General features: G+C 17.6%; 3 long non-coding RNA genes across 4 annotated transcripts in view; 1 reads left to right on the top strand and 2 right to left on the bottom strand.

Annotated features, from left to right (window-relative positions):
- Positions 1-2,821: 2,821 nt before the first annotated feature.
- On the bottom strand, positions 2,822-4,146 carry LOC133666932 (uncharacterized). The gene is made up of 2 exons (XR_009831836.1): positions 3,585-4,146; positions 2,822-3,276 (listed from the first exon to the last, which is right to left on the bottom strand). It is a non-coding gene; the product is annotated as an uncharacterized LOC133666932 (long non-coding RNA).
- Positions 4,147-4,249: 103 nt separating this feature from the next.
- Positions 4,250-5,180, bottom strand: LOC133666930 (uncharacterized). The gene is made up of 2 exons (XR_009831833.1): positions 5,042-5,180; positions 4,250-4,685 (listed from the first exon to the last, which is right to left on the bottom strand). It is a non-coding gene; the product is annotated as an uncharacterized LOC133666930 (long non-coding RNA).
- The window catches only part of LOC108001262 (uncharacterized), a 59,572-nt gene continuing 47,270 nt past the window's right edge, over positions 4,626-16,927 (top strand). The window contains exons 1-3 of one of the 2 annotated variants that reach the window (XR_001766669.3): positions 4,626-4,859; positions 5,038-5,223; positions 5,803-9,647. This is a non-coding gene — a long non-coding RNA (uncharacterized LOC108001262). Of the gene's footprint in view, positions 4,860-5,037; positions 5,224-5,802; positions 9,648-16,927 lie in introns of those variants that run through there. The other variant, XR_003698481.2, reaches the window with a different exon arrangement.

Here is a 16,927-nt window from a genome sequence, read left to right as displayed (position 1 = left end):
TATTATTATAAATAAAACTAAGATTTGATCAATAAATCTTGGATTTAAACTTCAATCATTCTCCGATATTATAGAATATAATTAAAAAAACTAATTAACTAATACCTTTATTCTGAATTTAAAATAACAGAATCGATAAAAAATTATTTAAAATCGGAATAAAATACAATCTGAATTATAAGATAAAGATTCCTAATTAAACTATAATCAATATCTTTATAAGAAATAAAATTATTTATAATGCTATCTCAAAACTTATTTCTCAATATAATCTATATCTCAAATATTTTAAACAATTGCATTAATATATATTCTAACTATATAACATAGAAATAAAAAATAAAAAAAAATTCAATTGGCAAAAACAAAAAACTTCATATAACAAAAAACTATTAAAGAAGCAAAAACCTAAAAGAAACTACACAAAAATTTAATAGATTTAGAAATTCTATTTAAAATTATATATAAATTTTATTTCTAATTTATCTGCATGGAGAGATATTAACTAATTACTATGGAAGGCGATTAAAAAGTAAGAATAAAATAATTGTTTTTATAAAACCAAAAACTTTCGCTAACAATTAAAAAGTTCATAATGAAATTTATTAAAAAATTGATAGAAATTGATTTACTTTTAATAAAATAGCAATTATTTTATTTTTTTTGTATATATTTATGCTTATTCTCTTTAAATTAATTGATATAATTTAATGGCATCATCGAATACAGATAATTATCGTGCCTTTTGTAAACATGCCAGATATTATCTTCTATATTTACTTGCAGAATAATCCAGTTAAAAAAATTCTTCAGATTTATACTTTTTATAATATCGATATTTCTTTAATATATAATATTATAAATATAGTTTGATATAATGATGTATAATGATTACATAACATACATAACATAATATTATATACATATATACATATATACACAATAACAAAATTCATTTGAAATACTATTGAAAGTTATTATAAGAAAAAAGAAAAGTTTATTTTATTGCCTATAATTCTTATCCATACTATTAAATACATAAATCTTCATTTATTCGAAATCATAGTGCCATTCTTCTTTTTGAAATTTTTCAAATTTAGTTTTCTTATTAAGATTATTCTTAAGATTATAAAATTGAAAAAGAATTTTTAGTGAATTGTTCGTTATTATTTGAATATAAGCGATAAATTATTGAGCGATCAAATTATTATGAATATTTCAAAATGATTATTTTAAATTTAATCGAAGATGAAATGATATTGTATAAATATAAGTTTGTTAAAAATAAATAATTTTACACTTTCTAAAAATTCAAAAATTATTCAAATTATTCAAAAATTATAAAAAAGTTATTATGCTAAATGTAATATATATGTACGTTGAATAATATTTACATATTAATTTGAAACTTAAATCTGGATAAATATAATTTGAATATTATTATAAGAATAATTCTATTATAAAAAACCAAACTATATTTTGTATAATAAACTTACTTTAACATTTTAATTTTAAATAAATATATAATTAAGTTTAAATTCTTAAATGAGTTAAAAAATTTAACATAAAAATATAAAAAATTGTTTTAATATTAATAAAATTTTTGAAAAAGCATTAAAAAAAGAAACAATCTTCTATTTATATAAAAATTTACAATTGATAAATATAATTACAAAAAAAAAATAAAAAAATTGAGTAATTAATTGAATTAATTCAATTAATTGTATTAAATTTAATTTTTCTTTTCAATAGATAAGATATTTTAAATCAAATTTTTATTAATATTATTTTTAAAAAATTAAATATAAATAGTCTTTAAATAGAAATTCATTTGCAATAATTTAGCATAAATAATAAATAATAAGAAATTATAAAATATAATATAATATGTATTATATTTTTATATAAACTTATCTTTTTAGTCATTAAATTAATATTCAAAGTTCAATGTTTAATTATTAAAAATTAATTATTAAAAAAGGATATTATTATATTTATTTACACTTTTTATTACTATTATTATACTTACATTTATTATATTATTTATTATTATAATTATAACTACAATTACATAATCGATTATGAATTGATAATCGAAATGATATTGATATTTATTTCAATAATTTTTTTTAAATTTAAAAATATTAATTTTTCAATCTAAAAAATTTTAAATAAATATACATATATTATGAATTATCTATTTTCGTTGCATTTCTATTATCAAATTATATTACGTATGTATAATATTATATTGTGCATCATGATCTAATATATAAAATTATGAAGAACTTTATAATTTTTATAATATTGTATTGTAATAAAAATATAAATATTTTTTCTTTATAAAAAAAATATTTTATATTATAATTATATATAAAATGATATTTAAATATTTATTAATAATGACATAAGATAAAAATATTATATAATATAAATATAATAAAAAAATAATTTATTTATTAATAATTTATTGCATCTTTTATTTAAATATTTAGAATAATATAATTGATTCAATATAAAGAATAATCTGTTTTTGTTGCATTTTTATTATCAAACTACATTATATATATATATATAATATTATATTGTGCAAAGTCTATTATGTCCAATAATCTGATAATAGATATTCATAACTGATTTGCAGTATTTTTAATATCAATTTGTTGAATTTAGATAAGAGACTCTACAATAAAATCAAAACCAAAAGACAATATAAATATAGTTCTGTTACTAAATTTTTATTATCAATTTGATGTGAATTTGCAAATCTATTATTAGGGATATTATTAAATTTTAATAATGAGAATATATAAACAGCAGATTTTTAAAAAATTTTTAATTATCTTAAATTTATAATCAAAAAAACAATAAATTTGATACATGATTTATTACAACAAAATCTTAGCAGATCCTGTAAAAGACAAATTAGAAATTATTCAGATTTTGTTCCTATAATTGATTACAGATAAACAGCAAAAATTCACAGTTTGTCTAATGGTATCTAGATTGGTAATAGAGCATAACAAAATCTATTACGGCTGATTATAGCTTAATAACCTAATATAAGAGATACAACAGAAACATAATAAATTTTATTCCATGCAAATTTTTCTTGTCAAAATCACTTGAGATTTGAACTGCTTATAAAGTAATTTCTGAGAAAAATTATTGATATCAAAATGCAAAATTTTCAATAATGATTAATATGATTGTTCTATATTTATTTCATTGTATTTTGTTTATTTTGCATGATCTGATTCATTGCACTTGTCGTATCTAGAAAATAAAATTTATGATTATGAATTATGTTATCTATAACTTAATTTTTTTCTTGCATTATGAATTAAATTAAGTAAAATAATATTTTCTTTGTTATTTATTTATTATACATGTTTTTCTGCTATTACAAGAAATGATATATACATATCATTATATGTATTGTTATATTATTGGAAATTATACATGTATATACAATAAAAAGAAATAAATTATAAAAAGAATAAATTAAAAAAAAAATTAAATATAATAAATAGTTTTTAAATTTATTTAATAATTAAATGATTTATTACAATAAAGTCTCGTACTGTATCTGTGAACTAATAGAGAGACAAAAGTGGCTGGATAGTGGAATTTTCGAATAATAAAATAATTATTTTCTTTTGCAATAAACTTCATTCATTCAAGTAGAACAAAATTGACAGTTTCTTTCAACATCTAAGAATACAATATCTTTTTAGTTGCTATGTCACATAAATTTTTTAATATAAGCAGCTGCGTAGAATTACATTCCTATTGCGTCTTAAACCATTGAACCACTTACAATGTATAATTTATTAATAAGTTCGTTGCACTTTTACTTTTAAGATTTTTAATTATTTTGCATTTTTCTTCATTAATTAAAACTACACATTTTCATTTATTTGCCATTGTGATATCGTTTTCTGCTTTAGACTGAATTGATATGATTATATTTGACCGACCGAATACAGAAAAATATTTATTATATCTAAATACGTTGAATATGTAATCTAAATATGTTGTATAAACATCTTTAGGAAACGTGTAGATATCAGAACATATAATACATATAAACAGATAATAGAATGTATATTAGGGAATTCGAATAATAGGGATAAAAATACGAGAATCTGTATTGTATTTTTTTTTTAAAAAGTATAAATTATAATTTATGAAATATGTAAAGTTATTATATATTTTAATGATGTGAATAATAATTTTAAATTTATAATTTATTATTTTTTATAATTATTTTATTTATTGTTTTTTAAATAATATATACATATATACATACAGAAATAATAATAATAATAATAATAACAACAATAACAATAACAATAACAATAATAATAATAATAATATACATATACATATACATATACATATACATATACATATGCATATACATATATTTACATACAATATTTTTACTAATTAAATGATAAATTCTTTCTTTGATGATATAGATTACAGAATAATTTATAGAATATGTTTTATGAAATAATATAAATTTATATTTTATAATAATTTACTGATATTAAAATTATCTATTTTGAATTTACGCGCATTGTAATAAGTGACATCAAATTTGGGTTAAGTCTAAAATCTTCCGCATATATTTATAAAAATCTAATGATGAAGAAAGATGAACTGATAGTTTATTATTGCTGAAATAAAATAATTGAAGTATTTAAATAATAATTGAAATTGTATATATTAAGATTATAGTGATAATAAAAAATCTAAGGAAGAAATATAAAAAACCGAACAAAACAAACAACATAAAATTACTAAAAGTTATTCTATGTTATATTTAATTGCAAATAATCATGGATATTAAGGTTAGGATATTTTCGAAATATTTGCTCTTTTAAAGAAATTTAATCAAATCAATAGCTTTTCTTAAATAAAAAATATTCGAAATAATATATCAAATAATAAATAATAATTGATTAATAATGATTGATTGATTTGATAATATGTATTACAAAATGAAATAAAAACATAATTTTGTTTTAGTTACCAATTTTTCGTAAACATTTTCATCATACTTTGGAAGTTTTTTCTGCCACTATTAATATTGGTAATTACTTTGGTTTTAATAGAATTTTTTCTTAATAGAATAGCAGCTGCTTCATAAGTGATGAAGTATATTTATTGATGATTGAATTGACTTGAATTCTATGCTTGATTGCAGATTTTTGGGTAAATATATATATATATATATATATTATAAACAATAAATATGTTAATTAATATATAACTATAAAATAAATGAATTATTTTTGAAAAATATGTAACAAATATTTAAAATATTATTATGTATATTTTATTGTACATTTCTTAAAATTTGTTACATTCATTTTGTTTTTATAAAAAGTAATTAAAAATGATCTTAAAAAATTCAATTTCATTTTTTTTAGTAATGAGTTCTTTAGTTTCTAATAATAATCTAAACCATTAAAGCAAGAATTCTAGGCTTATAATTCTAACATAGCTAACCAAATCGATTATTAATTAATTTTCATAAATATCAAATAATATATATATATATTTAATATGTATATATATTTAACTAGTATGTATTTGCGTATAAATTTTTTTCACATATATAATAATAAAACTAATATTTTAATTATAGCTAACAATTAATTTTTTATATATGTAAAAATCATTTAAATATTTTCAAAAATAATTTATTTTTCATTTCATATTTATAAGTTACTTCTTATTAAGAAAATAAATAAAAAAAAACTAAAAATTATAAATAATTTTTGATTTCAGTTCTTTCTACAATAAGAAGTAAAGAAAAATTTTTAATTGACCTTATATTATGATTTTAAGAAAATCTTTTTCCTATATTTTTTTTTTATTTCATGGTTTTAGATTAGAATTAATTTAGATTAGAATTAATTTATCAACAAGAATTTTTAATAAATTAAATGATATTATATTTTGATATCACTAGCAACTTATAATATATATTTATATTATATTTATAGTTACTTTAAAAAATATATTTATATACAGATATATATAGGATATTGCAAAAATGATACAAATTAATTAATGATTCTTAAGATTTTATATAATTTAAATAAATTATAAAATAATTAATTAATATCAATGAGATCTTATATCATTCATGATTATTGACATACAGGTAATGAAAATATCTTTAAAAAATTTTCAAAACTGACAATCAATTATATTATAAACTTTTCTGACTATGAATATAATATCTATTGATTAAATTTTTTTTATAAAGATTATAATTAAAAAATAAAGTAAAAATTAAACATATTTAATCCCTATTAAATTTATATTTAATTATTATTTATTGTCTATGTTGAATTATTATTCAAAAATTTATCAAAGATGTCAAAGTATATATAAAAATATATACTAAATGGAATGTGAATTATAAATTAATTTAAGTATAAATTAATTTATTTAATAAATAAGATCATTTTAATATTTTTTTAATAAAATTTCTCTTATTAATTAATACATTTTTATATTTTTTTTTATTTTTAAACAGATATTAATAGTCTTAAGTTGAAAATGAATTAATTTACAAATTTTATCTAAATAACAATGTTTTATAGATTTCTGTCAATCAGAAATTTCTTTCACAAAATGTGCTAATTTGATATTTATTTCATAGAATGGTTCACATTCCAAAAAATAATATATTGAACAATAATAAATCTAAATTATTAAAAATTCTTGCACAAAGAGAAAAAAATTTTTAGACAAATCACATAATACATAATAATATACATAAGCTTACATTTTCAAAATCACAATTCAAAATCAAAGCTTAAATATTTAAATAGAAGTGTTTAGTATTAAAGTGTAATAATATGAAAGAAAAATTAAAAAAATGTTAAATTCTATTCTCCTATTAGATTATAAATATTAATAATTCTGTACTAAAATAAATAATGAATATATTAATCCAATATTATATTATTTTTCAATAATATTTTGTCTGTAATGAGTATAGTGTTTATATGAGTAGTATTATATATATTATAATATATATTATAGTGTGATTCAATATTGAGTTAGTTAATTCAATGCCAAGAAAGGATATTGAATATAAAGAAAAGATATTCAGAAAAAAATGACTTAGTGATATATTTCAAAACTTGCTTTAAATTTTCTATGACTAATTGATTTTATTATTTTTTTAATTTTTTTTTTAATTTATTTTACTTTATACTTAATTTTATATTTAATACTTATATTTTATACTTAAATTTATATTTAATGAATTATTTTCTAATTATTAATTTATCTTATTATTTATTTTTTTTATATTATTAGAATTTTTATATTTTTTATATCTCAATTTTGCATTATTCATTTTGAACGATAAATAAATTCGATTTATTCGTCCTATACAAATTAATTAAACAAACAATTAATTTATTCAATATTATGTTATGATATAAATATTTGTAGTCCAATTTCATGAGAGTTGTGAATAGATGGTATTTTTTTATAATTATATGATTTTTTTATTTGTTTTTTTCGATAGAAATAATCTATTTTGTTGATGAAAAATTAGTAAGGAAATTATTAAAAATTTCATTCTTATATGGAAAATGTAATTAAATTTTTTTGATGTTCTTGTTTTATTTTCTTTTCTAAATTAAATTAAGATTGTTGTAGTGACAAGAAGTTCGCAGAAAAAATTCAAGTATATGTAGGATATTTGTAAAAAATATAGAATATGGATTTTAGATTTTCAAAATGAAAAAAGTTCATATACACACATATCCAATATTGTTTAATTAATAACTTATAAATAATATAAGTTTTAAGTATTAGATAGAAGGAAATAGAATGAGCAGTAAAAACTTAGCAGAGTGCATACACTATTGCAATATTATTTGTGTTCTCTTAATAAAAGTAAATATATTTATATACAATACATTTATATATATTCTTTTATACATAAATTACTATTTTTGAATTTCAATGTACATAAATATCATGTAATGCTGCAATGTGTGTAAATATGTAAGTTTTTATATTTTGTTTATATTTACTAAAAAAAACTTTTATTATCCAAATTGAAATTTAATAAAATTTATTTAATAAAAACTTGTCGAATAAGTTATAGAAAATTTTACAATATTTAGCATTGTATAATGATTACCTAACATTTGATTTGAAATTATAGATAAATCATATTATATTATATTTATACTTATATATTATACTTAATTTATTCAAATTAGGATTAAATGTATTTTTAATATATATAAAATTGCTTGTTTTTTTAAAATTATTTTCACATGTAAGAAAATTTGAAATATTAATGATATTTGAATCAATTTCAGATTATTAAACATAAGTGAATGAACTTTTTCTTTAATGAATGAAATTTTTATTTCATTTTTACTCAATGTTTTTTATTTTTATTAAGAAAGAAGTAATAGTTAATCTGAATATTACAATACAAATACAATATTAATAATAGAAATCAATATTACTATCACATAGCCATAAAAAATGTATATGTATTTTATGTATGTTTATGTTATTTGAATGGATATTATAAATTCATCAATTTCTTTTTTGCACTTTTATTTTTGATATATGCTAGTAATAAATGCATCAAGATAAAACAACACTGTCTCGACAATGAAAAAGATTGTTTATTTAGATTTTTATATTTTTATATTTAACATATATAAAAATATAAAATTCAATTTCATGTATAGGTATCTTATTTTTTTTATTATTTAGTTTTTTTTTTTAATATTCATAATCAACATTTAATTATTAGCAGCATTATTTCAAGTATATATATTCATCATACTACAAAATCGGAATTTGATGAAATGATATATATTTCAATATATGTTTAAAATAAAATTTTAATTCAGTAATTTTTTATAATTAAATAACAATTAAATTGTACGATAATAAATAATAGTCGAAATAATTTTATTAAAAAAAATTACTGTGAATAATGAATAAAAAAAAATATCTAATATGCAATACTTGAAAAAAATATGCAATGCTAATATAGATTTTTAGTGAATATAAAACATCATATTAATATGATATGATTAAAATATAAATATTAAATTAATAGTCAAATTTTTTTTGTTTAATCTCATATCGGAATAGAAAATGTTGAAATATTCAAATATAAAATATTGAAATATTCAAATAATGGTAGCAGATAATTTTACAACTGTTATATTGATTTGGAATTTAAATTGATTTATCTAGTGATTTTTTGTACATGTTAGGATAAACAATATATAAAATTTATATATTTTCTAGAAATTTTATTATATAAAAATTTATTATATAAAAAAATATATTTAATCTTTTTAATTAGAAATCTTATATTAGAATATTTTAATTTACTTTTATAAATTATGATAAGTAGGCAAATTGAATATCATACAATTTATGGATTTAAATAAAATGTTTGCACAATGAATTATGTATTTAAATAAAAAATTATATAATTGTATAATTGTCAATACTGTAAAATTTAATGACATTTGAGATGAATTTTTGTTAATAAATTATATAATACGTTCATTGTATATTACATTATACTGAAATTCATTAATAATTATTTGTATATAAAAGAATATTATGTATTTATTTTTTATTGAGAGGCTGTGCTATAAAAACGACATTTAAATACTGAGTATATTGTATCCAACTAAGTGCATTCTTGCATTTCTGCTGCTATCATCTAAGTCTATCTAACTCACTTAAAATGTTTAAAAGTTAAATGCTGTTAATTAAGTCTTATCGGACATATATGTATATGAACTTTTTTCATCATTTTGATGTCTAGAGTCTATTCATAAAAGTATTTACCATTTTATGAATATTTTAATAAATGATGTGATAATACAATATTACATTATATTATTATATTAAATATAATATTAAAACATAAATGATACTAATATTAAAATCAATGATAATAATAAATCATGATAATATTAAAATCAATTAATTTTTATTGAAGATCATTGAAAATATTAAAAAGGTTGTTATAAATCAATAATATTTAATTTTAATTATACTTTGAATCATTTAATTCTTGTCTCAAAAATAATTACTCTTTAGGAAATTAAACTTTTCCAATTCATTTATATTCTTGCTTTTTCTATTTTTTTCATTTTTATTTATTTTTTTTTCTTTGAAAATATATCATTATATATTATATATTACTATCTCCAGTAATTCATATATAATCTCTTCGTCGTTCAAAATTTAAAAATTTAGAAATTAATCACTGGTAAGTTACTCTTCGATGTTCGTAATTTTATTGTTTTCATAGAACGCATAGAATGCATTTTGTAATTTTATGAAATTTTATTTGAAATTTTTGTATCACAACCTCTTTCATTTCTTTGTCAGAAAGAAATTTTTGTCATGTTTTTCAAAATTTCTTCTGCCAAATAATTCCATATTTAATTTAGTAAATTATAATATTTTTTTAATATAAAATTTTTTATAAATTCTACATTAATTTATAAATTCTATATTAATTTTATAAATTCTATATAATTTAAATTATGATTTTTAATTTAAAATAGATATTCTATATAACTTTTTTATTTTTTCAATCACTTTTTGATTTATGGATAAATAATATATAAGTAATATTTATTGGAAAAAAAATATTATATTAAAGATACGTGAAACTTGTCATTTATTTAACTTTATGAAACAATAAGATAGAGCATTATCTAATAAAATTTAATTTAATATTTTTTCATTATTTCCAGTTTTTATTTAATATTTTTCTATGTGAATATTACATTTACGTATGCATACATATACATTCAGATGTAGAATTTTTTTGAAGTTAGCAATTTTCGAGGAAATGATCATCAATTCAAATCAATTTTATCTATATTTTATATATAGACTTCATTTCTGTATAATTTTATTGTTGTAGTAACAAAAGTTTTAAATTAAACGAAGTTTTTTAAAATGTTTTTTCTTTGAATTTACAAAAAGTTTTTCATCGTGAATATTTACACAAATATATGATTTTCCTTAAAATTTTCTAATTAGACTGATTTTACTGATTTTAAAATTTGTATCACTTCATTTTTTAATTAGAAGATTTTACTTACATAAATGTGAACCACTGATTTCCCTACTACTTAATAATATAAAATAATTTTTATTTTAGAGGAAATATTTGAAGAGTTAATGATGATGCAAATTTTTGAATTATTCATTTACTCGTATATTTCTGAGCCTTTCTATACTCTAATAATTTAATATTTTTTGATATAGATAGCATTTTTTTGTCCAATGTATTTGAGTTTTTCAGACAAAGAAATTCAATATAGCTTTAAATCAGGAAATTGAGTCGATCATGAAATTGATTCTCTTCAATTTTTTTATTGATTAATTTGAGTAATATTCATTTGAAATATTTTTTACTTTTCGATATAATAACATAATATGCTGTTACATTGTTTCACGATTTTTTAACGATTTAACAAATTACAGTTACAATAATCGTAAGTTAATATATTATTAAATTATTATATAATTTTGAAACATATAACATATATACACAAACATATAATATGATAAATAATAAAAATCCTATATTTTGAACATATTTTCACTAGAATAAGAAGGGATTAGCGAAGAAGATAAAATTTTTAAAAAAACATTTAGATAAAATAATAAAAGTTTTTCGGGAAATAATGAAATCAATAATTTACGAATTTGATATTGGTGATAATAGTAATAGTAAAATCAAAGTAAAATAATATATAAATAATTTTTAAATAATATATAATGTTTTTTATTTTGATTATTTTTTAACCTTTGTTCAAGAAAATTGTAGGGTTATTATTATTTATTTTCGCAGAAAATAATAAATATTATATGTATATATGTCAATATATCTTGTGTTCATAATTATAATGAAACTTATAAATAGTTAGTATAGTTATTTGGCCATTATTTTGTCATTGGTATGATTATGTAAACTATTTCTAATTAAATATTAAAATACAAATAAATTAATAAGAATGGATTTATTTGGAGAGATCAATATTTATTAAAAATATTGCATTTTCATATAAACATTATGATCTATTTGGTTACATAATAATGAATTAAAAGCATCTTTTAAAATAGTATTTTATTCATATGAAATATTATGTATAAATATAAGTCTATTATTATATGATGAAAAAAAGAAATTAAAAAAATATTATAATGGAATACTTCTATTTTTTTTTTTTGCTAATTTTTATCTTGCTAATCTTGGTATCTCAAAAAAATACGGAGAAAGAGCATGAAAATAATTGAAGATATTAATATAAGAAAAGATAATAATATGAAATGTTAATAAATTGAAACTTTCAATAAAATCAATATTAGAATATGTTTTAACAAAATAGTAGAAAATAAAAAGTGATATAAAATTATAGACGAATGAATTTCAAATTTATTTAATCTTCTATAACAATTTAAATATTTTCCAGAAATAATTAGAAAAAATTAATTCTTATTGTTTTGATATTATAAAAATAAAATTTAAATAAACTTAATTCTTTTTACAAATTATATAAAATATTATGTAATTTTTTTCTAGACTTGCATATATATAAATATATATTATAAGTTCATACTTTGTTTTAGTTTAGTTTTAATAATATCATCTTCTCTTATTGTTTTTTTTTTAGCTATTTTATCTATATTTTTATCTTTTATTTATTATCTTATTTTCCTCTTTGTTGTTATTTAACTTAATTTTATTTTTTTCAATTATTTTGTTTTTCAAATCATTTAAAAGTTTATAAAAATATTTCTTTCTTTCTTTTTTTTTTCTCCAATGTTTTTCTAATTTTTATCTTTATTAATTTTTATCATAAAAAATATTTCATACTATGTATAAATATTTCATATATAACATACTATGTATCGAATATTTCAATTCTCTATAATACTCTTTTCATTTGCTTCTCTTCATTTATAAGTAATGTATTATTCATATTGATATTTCTTTATTATATTTTTTTTAAATGAATAAATCGTTAATGCTAAATCGTTTGTTCTGGGATAATATCGCTTTAGTTAATTCCATAATTAGAGATTTTTGTTAATTCATTAGAATAATCTAAATTAATTAGATTAGACTTTTCTATTTTTTTCTATTCGTAATTTCTATTTTATTTCTTATAATCACAAAAGAGATAATTAAAATTATTATTAATAATGAATAAAATAATAAATAAATAATAAATATAAATAACTATAAACAAAAATATAAACAATTTTGGATGAGATATTCTTTTTAAACTCTTGAAATAATTATAAATTTTATTCATATTTCATTTCAATTTATTTGATCATATAATTATTATTTTGTTTTTAAGATTACTAGATTACTTCTACTTTTCAAAATTGTTTGGAAATAATTATTAAAGTTCAATTTAATGACTTTAAATATTGAGGTGTCTGAATTGATGTTACTTGAAGAATTTATTATAGAACAATCGTTTCTATTAATAAGCTGGAAATAAACGAAAGATTTACTTTAATTGTTTGCAATTAATTGACTGAATTCTATTTTATTTTAATCAATTTAAGAGCAAATTATCGCGTCTTTTTTCTTCAATCATTATTTTCCTTGAAAATGTAAACTAAGATGGGGTTAGAGCAAATAGCATTGGAAGACGGTTTCAAAAGATGAGTTCTAGCTCTCATGTGATCGCGTCACAATGCATGATCAAGATGCTTGCGATTGCTTCCATGATGATCCATTGCAAGACATTAGGTGCAAGTGTGATTTATGAAATTGTATTGTATTATATTTATATCTCTGTTTCGATTATTAGTGAAGATCTGGAAAACTATTAAAGAACTATGTTCGTTTGTAAAATACTACTAGACTATTGAAGTCGTTGAAAATAAAATCTAAGTCTAATTGCTTCATAAGTCTTCATTTTGTCAATTTTTAATAAAAATTGTAAAATATTTTTTTTATTTTAAATAAAATAATTCAAATAATTTATAAAAGATTTATATTGTATAATATGAATATATTAATATTATAAAATCTGATCCGAAGATTTTCAGATTGTTTAATTATTTTTTTAATTATATTCAAATCTATTTATATGGAATAATTTTGATGTAAGTGCATGATGAAAGAAATTAAATAAATCTCAATTTCATTCTCCTTTAAAATAATTTTTTACAGTCGCTTTATATTGCTTTATAGAGTTTTGATTTTCTTATAAATAATGATAGTACGAATAATCTAGTTAATAATTTTGGTTTGGAGATTTTTATTTGCCGTATTATTCAGATATTTTAATGTTAATTGTTTTGAATGATACAATTATATTATTTATTAATTTTAATTTTAATAATAATTTTTAATTATTATTATTTTTTATGTTTTATGTTTTGTGTTTTATAAATTGTAAAATAATAATAACAAAAGTTAATTTACATATTAATTTTGTGAAAATGCCTTCTATGTTCTAGTTTAAAAAAGTTTTAATTTTTTTTTACTTTTTCCAAATATTTATGCAATATTTTCCTTTAATTGATAGAATTTCACATAAAAAAACCCTTCATAAAAATCAATTAATTATTTCATCTTCTCCTATTTTATTTTCTGAAATTAATGAAATGAATGCTGATTTCTGTAAATTATATTATATGATGTGTATCTCAAAATAATTTTTTCTTAAAATAAATTAGAAAAAAGTATACCTTTTCTCTATTAAAAAAATTAGATTCTTGAGATAATTTCAAAATTACGACATTTTTCTTTATAAAAACATTACTCTTTTTTAACAAAAATAATCAATCAGTGTGTAATTTAGTCAAGTCGCAATGTCCTTTCGAACAAATAAATTCAAACAATATATGTGGGAGAAAATTTATTGAATATAAGAAATATTTTTATCAATAAAAATTATATCAAATTAAATTATATATAAACAATGAATAAATTATAATATTATTAAAACGGTAACAAAAATTTTTGCAAAAGAAAATATTACTTGAAGTTACTTCAGGAATCTCCAGTCAATAGATATTCCTACATTTTATATATATATCCTATATAAAATGTCAATTATCAATTTATGTCATATATCAATTTTAATGATTTTTCACTATATAAGATGTCCATATGGAAATTCTAGTTAATTGGAGATTATTAATATTAGCCAATTGTAATAGGTAATTTAATCGAGCTGCTATAATAATGTTATTAACCAAACGTGAACAAATCAATGCAACATATCGAAAGAAGTATATAGAATATAGCAAATATTTTTTATGGATAAGTCGAATTTATTCCTTATTCAAAGTGGAAAATTTAATAAATAAATGTAACGAGGAAGTCTGTAATTATTTGAATCAAAATTTATAACTTTTAAAATATTTTATTTTCGACTTAAAATCTTTTGATCAAAGATATAGTTTTATTAAAAAAAATTAAAATAATCTTAATTTTTTATTCAATAAAAAGTTATTTAATTTAATTTTTTCTTAATAAAAAGTTCTAATTTAATTTATTCATTTCGATTTTATGTACATGCATATTTAAATTATTTATTATGTATTTAAATTATATTTTTATATCTTTGATAATCTATAATCTATATAATAATTCAATATGAAAAAATGAATAATGAATTGAATATGAATTGAATATAAACTGAATATAAAAATAAATATGTTCAATTTTTACTTATAATTTTTTAATTATAATACAGCTAATCTTTAGTTATAAAAGAAATAATCCAATAATTATATAAATTATATATAAATTATACAATAAATTTATTCAATAAATATTAAGGAAGTTACTTTATTCACAGAAAAGTTTACGATTTACAGTAATCTTAATTGAAACAATAAAATCTATTTCTGTTTTTGAAAATTTTTAAAAATATTTTCATAATCTATGTTCACAAATTAATGGATGATATATTTGACAGTATTTGACATATTGTTTGCACCTGCAATAATATAATAATATTGTAATGGATTGTTAAGTACATGGATACATATGTCGAATGTCTTTTGTCTGATATACAAATATGTCTGAAATGCTTTTAACTATTGATGTATTTTCTTCGCAATATTTGATCTATATTAATGCGATTACAAATACCGTACATATGTATAAGAGAGATATTATATAATAATATCACTAAGAATGATCGGATCGCGATAATTACAAAAAAATTATTTATTGTCGACTTGTTTAGAATAAATCTTTTTACCAGTTACAATAAATAATCGTGTCCGACGGTCAGAACATGATGTGTTACTACAAGATTATCTTATTTCTAAGATTATCTTATCTCCAAGACTGTCCGGCGGTTAGAGTATAATTTGTTTACAATGAGAGTTTTTTTTTTTTATAAGAAAAGCTTGTGATCTTAAAAAATCCCGTTTTAGTTAATTGCGAGGATTTCGGTTTTCTGCTAGAGCAGAATAATATTGCAGGTAGTACCTGACTTGCGACAAGTTAAAAAAAAATTTTTTAAAATAGAATGATTGGATATCGTTGAATTAATTGTGCCTAGAATATATTACTTTTAGAATCAGTTCAACTAGGCTGAAATATGTCAATAATATATAATTACAAATTGTTGACTAAATTCTAAAAAATTCTTCTATCTTAAATAATATCATATTTTATTTAAGTTTAAAAATGATCTGCGAAGAACAATATAATAGAAAGGATCTTTTATATGAGAAATCTTTCCGAATGAACTCTTTATAAATCTCGCGAGCGATAAATGCTCGCGAACATATATTTTAAATAAGAAATTATAAATAATTTTTAACGATTTCAAGTAATAAATATTATATTAAATTTTGAGTTTCGTTGATGCAAAAAATT

This window comes from Apis cerana, linkage group LG11, assembly GCF_029169275.1.
Source record: "Apis cerana isolate GH-2021 linkage group LG11, AcerK_1.0, whole genome shotgun sequence".
NCBI lineage: Eukaryota > Metazoa > Arthropoda > Insecta > Hymenoptera > Apidae > Apis > Apis cerana.
The sequence above is the reverse complement of the archived record's forward strand: the minus strand, read 5'-3'. Positions and strand labels throughout refer to the sequence as shown.